Source organism: Sus scrofa, chromosome X (assembly GCF_000003025.6).
Source record: "Sus scrofa isolate TJ Tabasco breed Duroc chromosome X, Sscrofa11.1, whole genome shotgun sequence".
NCBI lineage: Eukaryota > Metazoa > Chordata > Mammalia > Artiodactyla > Suidae > Sus > Sus scrofa.
This window is the reverse complement of record NC_010461.5, coordinates 102411713-102429200: the sequence shown is the minus strand read 5'-3', so window position 1 is coordinate 102429200 and position 17488 is coordinate 102411713. Positions and strand designations below refer to the sequence as shown.

Below are 17488 nucleotides of genomic sequence, written 5' to 3'. Positions count from 1 at the left end.
TTTGTGTTATATTGGCCTTGTAAAATGAATTGGGAATATTTCCCCCTCTATTTTCTGAGGTAGTCTAAGATGGTTATATTTATTTTAAAAATACTTGATAGGTAGATTTACCAGTAAAACTATCTGAGTAAAATTTTTCTGTTGAAATTGTTTTTAAAACTACAAGTTCAATGTCTTTAATAGATTTTGGGGTAATTGGATTTTCCCTTACTTCGTGTATAAGTTTGCTAATTTTTAAAAGAATTTGCCCATTTTATCTATGATGTTGCTTTTATTGCTCTAAAGCTGCCCCTAATTTTTTTTTTTTTATTATCTTCTTTAAAGTCAAAGGATCTGTAGTGATAACCCTCACTTCATTCCTGATTTGTCTTCGGCTTTATTTGGTGGTGGTAAAGAAATAGGTCAATCCCAAATAATATATACTTATGAATGTCCATCCTTTTAGATTCCATAACCATTGCTTCTTAAACTCCAGACATTTGTTTCTCCCTCTCTTTAATTATCTACCACTCCATCCTTCCCCAAATTCTACAATTGCCCAGAAAATACATTTTTTCATAAACTACTGCTATTTGCTTTCAACAAATTTTTTATTAGTAGGAAACAATCGATTACCTTAAGCCAAGCAAACATGTCACTTTGAACTTTAAGTTACAGTAAGTTTTCAGATTGTTTGAGGAACAAACAAAAATCTGGTGTTAGTGTAAATGCTTGAATTAATCATCCAGAGTTCATGGTTCTTAGAGATATTCTTCTAAATTCCTGGAGAGTAAAACGTAAAGGTATTTAGGAAGAATAAAATCTTAGCTTTAAATTACATAAATATCTTTAAAGATAGTCTTATACCATCTTTTAAAATTAAAAGACATATGTGTATATAACATGATATATATAATTCATATATATATACCTAAAATGGAGGGCATATGGACAATATATATCATTTATAGTTTCAGCATCTTAACTACTGTCATTTATTTGCATTTTCATTTGATCCTTTTTATTCACAGATTTAACTTAGTTATAAACAATACGATATATTTCTTTTTCACTTATGTTATAGTATATACATATTTTTAAGTCTTTACATAGTTTTCTTTGCCTTCACTTTTTTTCGTCTTTAGGGCTGCACCTGTGGCATATGGAGGTTTCCAGGCCAGGGGTCGAATCAGAGCTGTAGCTGCTGGCCTACACCATAGCCAGAGCAATGCCAGATCCAAGGCACATCTGCAACCTACACCACAGCTTACGGCAATGCTGGATCATTAACCCACTGAGCTAGGCCAGGGATTGAACCTGTGTCCTCATGGATACGAGTCAGATTTGTTTCTGCTGAGCCATGACAGGAACTCTGTCCTGCCTTCACTTTTAATGATGGCATAATAGTAAGTCAAGTGGTAGACCAAAATATATGTATTCCCCTACTTCAACTCACTGGATTTTCCTCCTGTTATTTCAGTTCTCTAAACAATACTGAAATGAACATCTTTATATATAAACTTTCTCTAATATTTTGTCTTTTTTAATTAGAATAGGTTCATATAAGTGAGATTATAATCAGGTGTTAAACAGGAAAGCAACCAGATTTTTTTAAAAAATTAGACTCACTACAGAGACTGTGACTATGAGTTTCCTATTGGAATTCCTTACATGTTGAGGATGATGATTAGTATTATTATCAGGGGGTCTTAATTTGGCTTACTTTAAAAAAATTCTTGAGAATGAGAGGTAAGGTATAGTGTAGCAAAAACATAGGAAAACTTAAGCCTTTCAAGATCATGGATTTATAAGGAATCCAGGTCTAGGGGAAGGATGTGGCGAAGGAATAGTGGGACAATTGCGCAGTTAAATCCATTGAAGAATAAGAAGACATGTAGTAGCTTAAGAAGGTCCACTGCTGAGACAGCTAACATATATCCCCTGGGAAGGCCCTTGTTTCATAGAGAAATCATTTAAATACTCTTTGTAAGAATCCAAAATTGAAAATTCTAAGATTGTTGGACATTATACTGTCTTGTATTCAGAGGGAAGCATGTATAAGAGATTGTCTAAAAGAGCAATGATGAAGTAAACCCTAGGACAGCAGTCTTGACTCTTGAAAGAGTCCCAGAGGCTTTCAGATTCTTCCTTAGCATAAGGCTTAAATATTATATGAAAGTGACAACTCCATTTCATTTCTTAATTAAGAGGAGATAGGGGAGTTCTCATCATGGCTCAGTGGGTTAAGGACTCAGCATTGCCATAAGCTGTGGCGTAGGCTGCAGATGTGGCTCAGATCCAGTGTTGCAGTGGCTGTGGTGTAGGCCTCAGCTGCAGCTCAGATTTGACTCCTAACCTGGGAACTTCCATGTGCCGCAGGTATGGCCGAAAAAGAAAAGAAAAAAAAGAGGAGAAAGATCACCCTGACCATCATGTTCAGAAAGATCTTGAAACAGTTGAAAAGTATATTCTGTGATACCATTGGGCTAGATCTTCCCAAAGAAACTGTATACCTTAATATTTTATTTTCACTGATTGAAACATCTCAGGTCAAGGAAAAGGTAATATAAGAAATAAAACATGAAAGAACTCTTTATTTAACATATATCCCTTTATCTGATTTTGAATAGAGCTATTATTAGTATTATTATTTTAAAAAAGAATAGTGACCACCTCTCCTTATATTTGCTCCATGTGCTAGCTTGTCCACCATTCTTTCTAGTCTGTGTCTGCCTGTTGGTTAGAAACTGCAAACTTTTAATTACCAGATCTCCTCCCACCACTGGCATTGCAGCTCAGTATACATGATGTGCCACATTTAATTTTTCATGCTTTTAAAAATAATGTTTGAGTTGTGATGTTGTGTAGAAATGTCAGGGCTACTGACTTGTCCAACTCATCATGTTGTGCTTCAGTGACTACCTCCCAAACATTAATTACATTGCAGAGACCACATCTATTGTTTTTTTTTTCCCCTTTAAACTATGAATTTTGAATTGCTTTAAAAATTAAATGCAGCTAATTAGTGTTTGTAATATTCTCTTAATTAAACACAGTTGGAGGTCCAGGCTACATATTATATGAAAAACACTGATAGTGTTGCCAAAAGATAGCCCATACCCAGTTCATTTTCTGTGACAAGGAGTTTGTAAATGATTACAGCTCGTGCCACATTTGTCAACCTATGTGTATTCTGATGTCAAGATAACTTGGAGATATAAATGACTACTTATCTCTAAGCATAGTGGATGTCACCCATGTGTTATTCACACTTGCCCAGGAGTAAATGCTTTAAGGTGACACTGCATCAAAGAAAGGTAGTGGGCCTAGAGGGTGACTCACAGGTCTTTGCGTTGATAATGGTGTTTTTTATAAATTCAGTAAGATTGGATAATCAGATGCCCTGCTTAATCAAATAATATGTTTTGTACCACTTCTGAGGAATGAGAATTTATTAGACTATATTTAAATGTAAAACTTCAATTAATGGCACTTTGAATATTCAGAAGGCACTTCCAGTTGAGGCTCTTCTTCAGGGTCATCATTAGAATTATCTATTATAGTACTGGCTGGAGCCTCAATCAGTAGAGATTTCTTGCTGACAGAATGCACCAACACAGAGTCTTGACTATAATTCACATGCTTTATTGAAGACAAAAGGGTCAGAGTCAGTTACTGTGGGCATTTTTAACCTCAAATATTTGAAATAGACACCAAATGAGACTCAGTAGGAAAAAAAAAATTCTAGAAATACCATTTCATTCTCGGTAACTTGAGGCCAATAGCTTCTTCAGGTCTCCTATAGTGTTGACAGAGATGGAAAAGAGCCCTAGCTTTGTATCACTGAATTCTACTAGAGGAATTTTATATAAGCGCATGGACACTGCAATTCATAGAGAGTTCCAAATTCTTAACCTATTTAGCAATGTTAATTCTTATGTTTAAGCAACCAGTGATGTAACACTGAATCCCTCTGAGACTACAGAGGGGAAAAAAAATTAGCTATCTAGAGATGAACTCAATTCTCACTTTATTAAATCCATGGAAGACATTTCATGGGGATTCAGACCAGTCCTGTCTCTGCCCTAAGGCTTAAGGAATCATATCCAGCTAGAATTCAGCCCTGTAAAGTCAGTGGTTGCTGGAATATTTTGATGTTAGAGACAGAAAGGAAAGCACTCTCTAGTCACAGGATATCTTCATAATGGTATTCTTTGGGGCTTAAATTTTAAAACTAGAAATTAATATCTTTAGTCAAAGATGCTGAATTTCCAAATGACCTCTGTGAAAATGAACTTTTTCTAGGACGGAATAACTCATTTAGTTCCAGTTAGTCATTAATCACTTTGTATAAGTTGTTGACAGGTAAACATCTGGAAAAGACATGAGAGAAGGGGATATAGAGACAGATCAAGCAATCTTTAATGAAGGAGAGGAAAGAGGGAAAGACTTAGAATAGGAATAAGAGTAAGGTGCTACAGTAGGGCCTTTTATTTAGTCTGGGAGCAGTAAAAAGCTATTAGAATTCTGAAGAAGATAGGAGTGGAATTTTATAAGTGTGTACATGTTTGCGTGTGTGTGTGCACACACAAGTATACATGCACACGTATACATGATCAAGAGAGAAAAACTACCTACTGATTGAAATCTATGAGAATCGGTAAATTATTATTTAAGAGCACTGTTATTCCTTAGTTTTCATTATCTGGAATCCCTTCTTTTTCTTGATGTGATTTAATGACTCTGTCAAATCTTCATATAACTTCTTGCATACATTGTCCGCTTTTCAACATTTTGCTCCATTTTAAGCAGTCTGATTCAGTGAGTGCATATTATGTGTTGCCAGAGTTTGGGTAGTTGACTTTCTCAGCCAAATCTACTTATTCATGATTCATGAAATGAGATGTATTTATATATGTGTACATTTCAAACAGTTATGTTAGGCATTTTACTTGCTTCTGAGATACATGGAATTAAGTAAGCCACCATACCTCTTTAAGCTTCTGTTTTCACACCTATAATAGGAAGAATAAGGTGATGATGATATTAATGACAATGATAATGGCAGCTACCAATGAGGAATGAGTCCTTATTGTATTCCTCACACTAGAATATGAACTTCACATACATAATTTTTTTTTTTTTTTTTTGTCCACACCTGCAGCATATGGAAGTTCCCAGGCCAGCGATCAAATCCTAGCTGTAGCTATGACTTGTGCCACAGCTCCGGCAACACCAGATCCTTAACCTGCTTCTCCACAGCAGGAACTCCTTCACATACGTAATTTTCTTCCTTTCTTTCTTTCTTTTTTTTTTTGGTTTTTGTTTGTTTGTTTGTTTTAGGGCCATACCCACGGTATATGGAGGTTCCCAGGCTAGGGGTCTAATCAGAGCTGTAGTCGCCAGCCTACACCAGAGCCACAGCAACGTGGGATCCAAGCTGCATCTGCAACCTACACCACAGTTCATGGTAATGCCAGATCGTTAACCCACTGAGAGAGGCCAGGGATCGAACCCGCAACCTCATGGTTCCTAGTCGGATTCGTTAACCACTGAGCCACTATGGGAACTCCATATATAATTTTAAAATAGTGTAATATTATCTTTCTCATTATAATATTGGAATGTGTTCATTGTAAGAAAAAAGGCAATAGAAAGAAAATGATAAAAATTTGCCTTCAGTACTGTCATCTAATAATCAACCTGAGAATTCTACCATGTATCTGTTGTTGATACCTTAATGTTGTATATACTTTCAAACCTTTTTTTTATAAAATACATCCAGCGTATATTTTTGATATTTGATATTCTCACATCAACATCGCAAGGTATATATGTTGTTATTCTAATTTTATAGATGAGAAAACATAAAGTGAATGGAAGAGCTGTTAGTAGAACCCAGGTCTCTCTGCTTGAAAAGCTTTCTCCAATATGTTTTGTCTTATTCTGCTGTAATAGAGCTATTTAAGGATAAACTCTTCTCTTTTGCCAAGTAGATGTCTGCACTTAAAAGGAACTCAAAATATTTCATTTCATTTCTTCCTCTGTACAAAACTTGTCAGTAAGGAGTCATCTACATGTAAGACAAGTTTTATCAAATGAAAAAGATTGACCGTACTATGTGGAGAACTAAGTCATCCAAAGTTACAGTGATATTTCTGGTAAAGACCCATATCTCACTCAGTGAACCTCTTCACTTAAATGGAAGATATTTTCCCTGAGAATTTCTATTAAACTGATAGCGAAGTTTCTTATAGCAGATAAACTAAAATTTTCTTGTTCTTAAACATCTACAGAGATATCTTCTTCACATATTCCACAGTCCCCTGCTCTACAGCATCTCTCTTCCTTCTTAAAGAAGAGGTGGACTCATTTGCAATGATTAGATCCTTTGTACCAAACTAAGGTCTACTTGAAGGTTTTAAAACCCACCAGGGCAAAAAGGGCAAAGATACTATTCTGCATATGAGCCCTTCCTTAGTTACTTCCTTAGTTGCCCCACCCCCCCTTTTTTTCTTTTTGTCTTTTCTAGGGTCCCACACACGGCATATGGAGGTTCCTAGGCTAGGGGTTGAATCGGAGCTGTAGCTGCCGGCCTATGCCACAGCCACAACAATGCGGAATACAAGCTGCATCTGAGACCTACACCACAGCTTACGGCAACACCGGATCCTTAACCCACTGAGCGAGGCCAGGAATCGAACCCACAACCTCATGATTTCTAGTCAGATTCATTAAGCACTGAGCCACGATGGGGATTCCAGCCCTACTCTTTTAGTATTCTTGGTTGCTTCCTGGTTTAACTTTCATTTTCTTCCCTGGGAATTACTTTCATTTTCTGAAGTTATGAATCCTCCTTCTCTAGCCAGAGATAAACCTAAAGCTCAGCTGTATCCCCACTTTCCTTGAACTGATGGGGAACCTAGATGACAACCTAGAGTACTTCTCTATAGTGTATAATCTGGATACTTTGTATTCACAAATGGGTCAAGCATATTGCATTCAGTGTTCCATCAAGTCATGCCAAGTCCATGTTCTCACGGGTTTAGATTTCAAAAGAAAGGGCTAGGAGGTTGTGCATTTCCTGGCATGGGGTATACCTCTTAGTGAAATGAAAGACACTTTGCAGACCAGAAGCTGGCATGAAACATAACTTTGATTTCATCAACAAGCCTGCCATATGTCACAGAATTCTACTGCTTCCTCCCTGTTATTTCATCCGAGTGCCTCTTTCCTGCACATGTTGCAGGAAAGTAAAATGGATAGTACAATTAATTGATGTAAATAACTTGAATTCAATTGGGCCTATGTTAGTTATTTGCTAAATTAATAGTATTCTGAGTCCGATACTCTTTATGGGAGGTAACATGTTATAGTGAAAAGAGCACCGGACTAGTAATAATGAAGCCTGGGTTTTTGTCCAAAGTCTGCTACTGCCTTGCTGTGTTTTGCAAATATTTGAGGCTCTGTTTTCTTATCTGAAAATAGGAATAATGATATCCTGCCAATGTGCTATGTCAGAGGGGTGTAAGCATAAAAATTATAATTCCGTATGTGAAATTTAAAAGTTGAAAATGTCTAAAGTGCTCAGCAAAGGGTGAGGTCCTCTTAATATGTGCCTTCTTATGAATGACCAAATAGCCATACATCTATATGAATGTGGACAGGGAAAGCAGAAAAGGAAAAGCAGTAAAAATTTTAAGTTTTCCATCCAAATCTTGTCATTCCTAATATTCTGATGAAAGAGTAATACATCCTTTAGTGTAGATAATAGGGAAAATATAAAGGATATAAAAATCATTCATGGTCACAAAACACAGAGATAATTGCCATTAGTATTTTTATGTATTTCCTTTCAGCTTTTAATTTTTAAAAAGTAATTGGTAGTCAACCTCTGTATGAAGAGTACTGCTTTTCTGATTAAAAATTAATAGAAGTTAATTATAGAAAATTTAATAAAATGTTATCTATAATCACTCCCTCTTCCCATGAAACTAGTTTTAACAACTTTTCACTATTAATTTCAGTGTTATATCTCTTACTTTTTCCCTTTAACACTGTATTCTAGTGTTTTCCTAAATTATTAAAAAATTATCTGAAATTATTGTACTGTTTAGTATATAAACTTCTAAACATATGTCGAAGTAGAGAGCATGCTCGAATGAACCCAACATTTAGCCATCACATAACCTCAATGACTTTCAACTCATGGACAGTCTTGCCTTGTCCTCATTCATTTCCATCTCTTGCCCACCTAGGTTTTTCTGAAGTAAATCCAAGATATATTATTTCATCTTTAACCTAACTTGATACCATATTATTATGATGATACCGTATTGCACCTTAAAAATACACAATAAACAATAAATCTTTAATATCATCAGATATGCTGTACATTTTCAGATTTTTCAGACTATCTCATAAATGTATGTGTAGTTTTTTCATTTCCTTGTTCAAATGGGAAGCCTAATAAAATGTACACATTACAATTTATAGCTATGACTCCTAAATCTCTTTCAATCCCTGTATTTCCATTCCTGCTATTTTTTTCCTTGCAATTTATTTATTGAGGATACTCGATCATGTTTTCCTCCAAGTTTCTCTCATTCTTAATTTTGCTATTTGTATTCCTACTGCCTTATTTGGGTATGTTTCTTTGTCTCTAGTACTACCAATAAAATGGATTTAGGTCTAGACTAGTATTAGCTAATATAAATATAATGCAGAACACTTAGGTATTTTTTTAAATTTGGGGAGCCACATTGAAAAAGGAAAAAAAACAGGTGAAATTAATTTTAATAATATATTTTACTTAACCCAATATATGCAATTTTCATATCAATGTATATATATAATCAATATGAAATAATGAAGTATTTAAAATTGTTTTTCTTATATTACATCTTTGAAATACTAAGTAAAAAAGCCACAAATCTCTAATGTGTAACACTTTAATAAAGTCCTGCCATTAAAAGATCAGTGATTTGGGCTGGATTTCTGGCTGTGGCCTACTGAGGATCTACAAAACCACTTCCTAAAACACCTATAAGCTATAAAGCTCTACAAGTTGACAAAAACAACCATTTAAGCACTCTGGAAATCAACCAAAGGCCTACAACAATCCAAGGGCAAAGAAAAATATCTATAAACTCTCTCTGAATATCTCCAGATGTTGTAGTTAACATAGGAGACTTCAGAGCAACTATTATAAATATGTTCAAAGAAGAAAAAGAAAACATAAATAAAGACTTAATGGAAATTATGGCAAAAATAAACTAGTGATTTTCAAGAAGGAAGTACAAATATAAAAAGAACCCAGTGGAAATAATTGAAATGAAAAATTCACTAGAGGGACTCAATAGCAGACTCAAGATGACAAAAGAACCAGTAAGTTAAAAAATCATCCAATCTGAAGAACAGAGAGTTAAAAGATCAAAGAAAAATGAACAGAACTTCAGGGACATGAAGGACATCATCAAAAATACACCCAAAATAAAAAAGAATACCAACATATGCATAATATGAGTCCCAGAAGAAAGGTGAAAAAGAAAGGGGTGACAAAACATGCTTAACAAAAATATTAGCAAATTTAACACAATAACATTTTAAAAGGACATGAAAGACTGATACGTGTTCCAACATGTATGGATAAGACCATTATGAAAGCATTGTGAGGAGTTCCCATCGTGGCTCAGTGGTTAACGAATCCGACTAGGAACCATGAGGTTGCAGGTTCGATCCCTGGCCTTGCTCAGTGGTTTAAGGATCTGGCATTGACGTGAGCTGTGGTGTAGGTCTCAGGTGTGCCTCGGATCCCGCGTTGCTGTGGCTGTGGTGTAGGTCAGCGGCTACAGCTCTGATTAGACCCCTAGCCTGGGAACCTCCATATGCCACAGGTATGGCCCTAAAGAGAAAAAAAAAAAAAAAAAAAGAAAGAAAAGAAAAACACAAAAGCATTGTGAAAGAAGCCAGATGCAAAAGGCCACACATTGTGTGATTCCATTTGTAGATGTAACAACCCTGTAAGTTTCATAGCATTAATGATATTAGGTATTTGCACTAATTTACAAAGAAGAAAAGAGTGGCATATTACACTTTGTCATAAAGGTGGGGTCTTGGACCTATATTTTAGGATTCTCTCATTGGGCGCTTTCTAATATAGCCTGCTGCCTTTCACATAGCATTTGCCCAAAGGAGCAAAATGCTTGGTGCAAAACTCAGCAGTCATTATTAACCCCTGTATCCACCTCTACAATTAAGTCACTAAAGGGTCTACATCTTTGTAGTATATGTTATGTTAACTTGATTAGCTCTTTTTCCAACCAATTTTTAACATAATTGAAAATGAGGTTCAAGCAGTAAAAAGTGAAAATGTTTCTTCTCCCAGTTGTTTTACATGAAATTGAGAGGATTACCGGTAAAGTACAAATTTCACTGAACTAATATAGAAGATTGATGGCAATAGAGAGCTATGATTAATAGTTGCTTCTTGCAAACTATGGAAGAAGGTGATATCTCTGGTTGTTCAATACCATATTTAAAGCCTGTTACTTTTCAAGATACTGTATTAAATTTGATGCTACATTTTGACTAAGTATGTTAATGCTAAATTTACTATGAAATTTACAAAACCCCAATGGATTTCATTGTGAGAAACATGAATTGAATATGATTGTTTACTTGGGGAAATAAGCAATTATTGTTTTCCTCCAAAGAGTATAAAAAGGCTTTTATACATTGAATTACCTTCAATTTTTTTGAAGATTGTTCCCCATATTAAGTGTTTAGTTGATTTACATGATCTACCACAAAGGATATTGAGAAGTTATAAAAGAAAAAGAATTTGAAATTACTTTAGAAATATGTTGGAGTTCCAAAAGAGATAGTGTAATGGAGATAGATGTCATTGCAACTCAGAGATGTATTTTTATTTTCAAATTACTAAGGTATAGAGATGTGCTAAGTACTTATACAGAATTTTCAAGAAAATCCCTGCCTCAATGAATTTGAAATATGAACTAGAGATTCTGGGTCCTCATTTTGGCACACACTAGGCTGTCGCCATTTATCTAATGGGATATTATGAAGTAACAAATCTTTAAAATTATGATATACATTGTTCCAATTCCCAAGAACTTTGCCCAAATGAATGAGTGTGTGTGTGTGTGTGTGTGTGTGTGTGTGTGTGTGTGTGTGTGTTGTATGGGGGAGTTTTGGAGCTTCAATTCCCTAGGCAGCAATGAAGAATATGAAATGAGATTATGTGTCCAAAGTAATTGGCCTAGAATTCTAGATGTTTTTCTTTTAAAATCATTTTCCGTATTAGTGTTTTTACGGAGTCTGACAACGAGACCATCTTTTCCACTCACTAATTCTTCTCTCTCTGCACTTATTTTGTGTGATTTAGTATCCATAGCCATAAAAAGGTTTAATTTTTATCCAAAAATAATGAGAAAAAAATAGACATAAGCAGCCAGGAAAAAAAAAAAAAAAGAAAAGAAAACAGCAAAAAACAAAAAAACCATCTACAAAAAGAGATGCGAGATTAATTAATCATCACTATTTAGTTGTGGAATTAAATGACTTCCATTTTTCTTTTTCAAAATGGCCTAAAGAGCCTGCCGAGGGAATCTACTGTGTCTGTTCTCACAACTGAGTCAAATTAGTTTTGGAGGAATATTTTTCAAAGAGGGATCTTTCATCCTTCCATTGTAAGATTTTAAAAGCACTTATAGAACAATTAGGTTAAACAAACTCATGTGAACCAGTGTGGTAAACGGAATTTTATTTCAACTATTGAATGTCATCTCTTTGATACAGTAGAATATCTAGGTAGTGCAAAAGTAGTCTACTTCAATAGCTATCATTTCCTGGCCTGGAATTCCCATATTCAGTACATAAAATTCTCAGCCTATTTCCTGAAAAATGATGATTTACTTCTCTTTTTATTTACTAAAATGTTATGGTAGTATCCATGAGACACCAAAATACCTGGGCAGTTCCATGATAAAAGCAAAAGTAGTAGTTGAGGTTTTATGTGCCTATCTAGGCTCGCATGATACAAAAATTGACAGTTTGTTTTTAATAATAGAATTCGGTCAAATTACAATTTGTTGGTGTATAATTAAATGAAGTCAGTCAAACAGCTGCTAAGTAATTAGATACTAACAAACTGTTTTCAGAAAAAAAGTCTTGGTTTTTAGTTGTCATATCTTTCTAAAGTGACTGATTTCTCTCCAGCCAGTGATCATGCTTTCCTTTTAGTGTAATGTTCATTCATCTAAAAAGGACAAAAATAAAAAGGGCAAACAACACACTATGAAAGATAGTTTCAGCAAATATTATAAAGGCTTAATTTATTTGCCATATTGTACCAATAAAGTTTAATTTTTAAAAAACTCACTAAGGTTCCCCAGTAGATAAATGCACAAAAGCCATAAATAGTTCATGAGAGGAAACAGAACTGCAAACACATGCAGAGAAAATATTCAGCCTCACTAATAATCAAGGAAATGAAAACTAAAAGAAGAAGATATCTTTAATGTACTTATTTCAAATGGACATTAAAAAGTAATACTCAAAGTTGACAAGGATACAGTGAAAGGAGTGCTGTCCCACACATTGCTAATAGCAGTGTAAATCATTACAGTCCCTCAAAGATGCAAAAATGTTCAAAACTTTTGGCTCATTAATTGAAATTCTTGGAATCTACCCTAAGAAAATAATAAAAAATATTGAAGATGTTCATGTTATCTTTCTATGACTTTAGTTATAATACTTGTAAATAGAAAGTGAAGAATATAAATACCCAATAATAGGAGAATGGGTGTGTAAATTACTGTACACCAGTACTAAAACTGCTTTTAAAAATGATGGTTACAGAACTTCTACAGAAACAAACATGCAAAGAAATCTAGACTAAAGGAAACAACACGAAAAATATATGTATATATTGTGACTGAAAAGAAATGGGCCAGAATGACAGCGGTCACACTTACAGGCTGGAAGGATTATGGGGGAGATTTTCCCCTACATTTTGTAAAGATTCAAGTGATTATGTCACTTGTAAAGCTTTTTACCTTCCTATAACAGTTTACTACTTAAGGGTTTCCTTAAGATGAACAAAGAGGGAGTTCCCTGTTGGCCTAGTGGTTAAAGGATCCAGCATAGTCACTGCTGTGGCTCTGGTTGCTGCTGTGGCTTGGGTTTAATCCCTGACCTAGGAACATTTGCATGCCATGAGCATGACCAGGAAACCAAAACCAAAACGAACCAAACAAACAAAAAAGCAAAGAGGAGTTCCCATCCTGGCTCAGTGGTTAACAAATCTGACTAGGAACCATGAGGTTGTGGCCTTGCTCAGTGGGTTAAGGACGCGGCATTGCCATGAGCTGTGGAGTAGGTCACAGACGCGGCTCTATGCTGTGGCTCTGGCGTAGGCTGGCAGCCGCAGCTCCGATTGGACCTCTAGCCTGGGAACCTCCATATGCCCCAGGAGTGGCCCTAGAAAAAGGCAAAAAGAAAAAAACAAAGAAAGGTGAGAGAAGAATAAGCCAAGAGTTCACATTCATTTCTTAAGCCCAGTGTTTTCTGAATCAGTTAACTGCATTAAAATAAAAAGTCCGTATCAAGCAGACATTATTGTAATAATTCCAAGGAGTACTATCCCCATTTGCTAGCTATTCTCCATATACTTGGTGGCCTCATTTCCTGTCTGCTATGCTATGAAGACCTGTTCCTCTTGGACAATGTGCTATGTACCCTTTACTTGCTTTTTCTAGGGCAGAAGGAGTCTTTTTGGTGAAAGCCCCAACATATAAACAGTTACGAGGAGTAGGACAGTTCTGTTTTCCATTTTGAGAGGGCAACACATATAATTAAGAACAAGATATATGGAAAGAAAATAATACAATAGAGAAAAAGGAAGGGGGGTTATCCTCAATGCATAGATGTATACACAGATCTGCAAATTCAAAAACAATATTTTAAACTACCCTATAATAGGTTGGAATGAAAGTGAAACGTTGGGAAGAAGGAGGGGAAAGGAAGGAAAGGTAGCCAGCCAAGGGGAGGGTGAGTGATGAAGAATGTATACTTGGCTTTGTATATACCCACCATGTTTTTGGCCAGTCATGCTAAGCTTCCCTTCAATTTCACATACAATCATGGGATTTTAGAACTTGAAGAGCTCTTTGATATAATCTAATCTATTTATAACTATTTATAAACTAATTATATAGTTTATAATTAGATAAACTAGAGACCCTGAGAGAGGGAAGGTGATGAACCTTAGGTCACTCTTCCAGGTGTTCTTCTGAAAGATAAAGTGGAATAGTGATTAAGAGTGTGGCCTTTGGAGACAGATTGTATGAATTGAATCCTCAGCTCTACTGCTTACTAGCTATGCAACCTTGGGCAAGTCACTTCACTGCTCTGTTCCTTAGTTTTCTTTATAAAATGGAGATAAAAGTGGTACCTACCTTATAGGGTGCCATAAGAATTATTGGAGTTAATGTATGAGAAGCATTTGCAAAGTTAATATAAGAAAAGCATTTGCAACAGTGACTAGTAGGCCTGATACCTGGTAATTGTCATGAGTTAGCTGCCAGTGGGCTACTAATGCTTTTGTTGTTATGATTTTCCTGCCATTTCAAGACTGGTAATTTCCACATATTATGTTGTCTCTCCATAGCTCTTATGGTGACTAAAGAAATAAACATAAACCTCATGGGTCTCCTCTGAAATCACCTTGGAGTTTATCTTGTTAGCAAGCAGAAAGTGGGAAACACAAGGGTAAACCACAGGTGGTGACATTTGAATTTATACTATAAGATCTGTCTGAATAGATCTTCTGCGGTAGCAAAGATAATAGACTTTTTTTTTTGACTCTGTTACATAGCATCATGTGTTTTACCTACACAATTGCTTTAAAAAAAACCATCATTATAAAAATAATAGAGAAATTAAAAATTGTTTTGAAGTGAATTGCATTGTACATACATTTGGTTTTTGTATGAATTGACAGTATCATCATGCCTAAATGATAGGATGCACTAAATGTGCAAGATGATAGGCACTGAGTGAAAAAGTCAATTAGGCAAATATGAGCCTTTACCTTAGAGTATTTAAAACAACATCTTTGCAGAATTTCTATGCTTTCACACTGTTACATTTAAAATATTAATTTCTTAATGTTTTAACATTTTTAATTTTTCAATGAGTGAAGTAGTTGTGACTGATGTCAAGTTCTGTCTCTTAAGAACTTGGTAAATCTCACAATTATACACTTTCTAAGCTCTAGGCACACAGTTATCTATACCTTTGTATCATGAGAGACTGGAATGTATCTTCTGCCACCTGGGTCCACTGACACAGATATTTAAGATAGGAAGTTGTGGTTGAGGGTCAGGCAGCAAGGAAGGACTATTTTTTCTTGTGTGTGTGTGTCTGTATGTGTGTTTAAAATGTGTTTGTTTGTTTTACCAATTTGTGGTGTAAAGGAAGGTTGTTTCCAAGGGATAATCAATAACTTTGACTAGATGTGATATTCCTAGCTGACTATACTTCAAGAATGGTTCAAAATGGCTATAGGAATCCCTCTCTCCCCCCATCTCCCTCCAGTTTTCATGTTGCAAATACACATACTGAGGGAAAGGAGAAGGTCTAGATTTCCATTCATTAAAAATAGAGGTGATTTTAACATGACAAATCATAGTAGCCAAAACACAACATTAGGAATTAGAAGTGAGATATTATTTTTCATTTTTTAAATTTAACTTGTCAGGTTTGAGTGGTATAAACTAAGGCTTAAGAAGGAGCATTATTTTGGCCATACCTCTGCTATGTTAATCCAGACAGAGTGAACCAAAGACTTCATTGAAAGAGCAAGTGAGAGATGGGAAGTGTGCTTTAGAAAATAAAACAATAACTATTTATCTCCATATTATAACATTTTCTAAGCATTTTATATTTATTTTTAATTATAAGTTCCTTGATTGACATTTTTGCATTGTCATTGACTTTATGTGGAGAATAGCTCTCTACACCTGTTTGGTAAACTTTCATTTTTTTTTTTTTTTTTAGAACTGTACCTGCAATATATGGAAGTTCCCAGGCTAGGGGTTGAATTGGAGCTGTAGCTGTCAACCTACGCCACAGCCACGCCAAATCTGAGCCATGTCTGTGACCTACACCAAAGCTCATGGCAACACCAGATTCTTAACACACTGAGTGAGGCCAGCCAGGGATCAAACCCTTGTCCTCATGGATGCTAGTTGGGTTCTTAATCCACTAAGCCACAATAGGAACTCCTAAACTTTCACTCTTTAATGAAGAACTGTATGTGTTAGTCAAAATGAAGTGAAATTAATTTTATTGATGCCCTCTTTCTGGGTGAAATCCCAGTCTAGAGCTGCAAGTGTGTGTCTCTCAAAGTCTGCTATTGGTACATTTTTTTCACTTTGTACTGTTTTTTATCAAATCAAGGCCTAAAGTCCAGACAAAGTGTCTACCTTCTGAAGACCATGCTATGGGAACTTATTAAAAAAGAGATTAAAGCTGGAAATTCTAAAAAATGATATATTGTTCATGATTGAGAAGCCATCATCTAGATGTCTGTAGCTTTCTTTAAAAATACATATAGTGAAGAGCTGAAAAAAAAGGAATTATTTTCACTGCAAAATAAAATCATAGCATTATTTGGTTTCAAGCTAGGTTTCTTTAACATTGTGTGAAAGGACCAAGTTGCAAAGTTGCAATAGTGGATGAAAAGGATGGTAAAATAACATAAAGAATGAAAATAAGAACATTTTTACAAGGCTTTAAACTTTTCAGAAGACTTTGACATCTCAGATGGAGTTTGAGCTTCTCAAACTGCTCTGTGCTAAGTAAGGGGGATAATGCCTCTACTGGTCTTAAGAGCCTTAGTGGCTCCGAGCTCAGCATTCTGTGGGGAAGGGGGGTTCTTTCAATGATTTATCATGAAGTTTTAAATTTCTATTTCTAAACCCTATTTAAATCCTGCTGTTCCTACACCAGTATACTCACCAGAAGTGTTGTTTATATCCTCTCGGTACTATGAAGAACAAAAATTTACCACTACCTAACTCGTTAAAAATGCTCTGCAAGCCTGAGGCACAGAAGCCACGATATGAACACAAAGAGCTCAGTCCCCCTTAAGGACACTTTATTTCATGAGCCTCTCTAACTCAGAATCCTTCTCTTCCTCAGAGCCCCTTTCCTAAATTCAATATTAAACCAGAGGCAAGAATGTTTTTTTTTGTTTGTTTTTTGGGGGGTTTTTTTGTTTTTGTTTTTGTTTTTTTCCTGAACATAGTTCTCTTACCAGTTTTCATTTCAAATGTAAGATGTGCTGGGTTAATATTTGTACTCCTGGCCACTTTAAAATCTTATAATTTTTTTTTAACCTAACCACTGACTTTAACATTAAAATACGCACACATCATAGACCAATGTTGTCCTTTATTTGCATTCCAATACAAATAATTTT

General features: G+C 35.2%; 1 protein-coding gene across 5 annotated transcripts in view; it reads left to right on the top strand.

Annotated features, from left to right (window-relative positions):
• TENM1 (teneurin transmembrane protein 1) overlaps positions 1-17488 on the top strand; it is a 787960-nt gene that overhangs the window by 212099 nt on the left and 558373 nt on the right. The window lies entirely within an intron of this gene.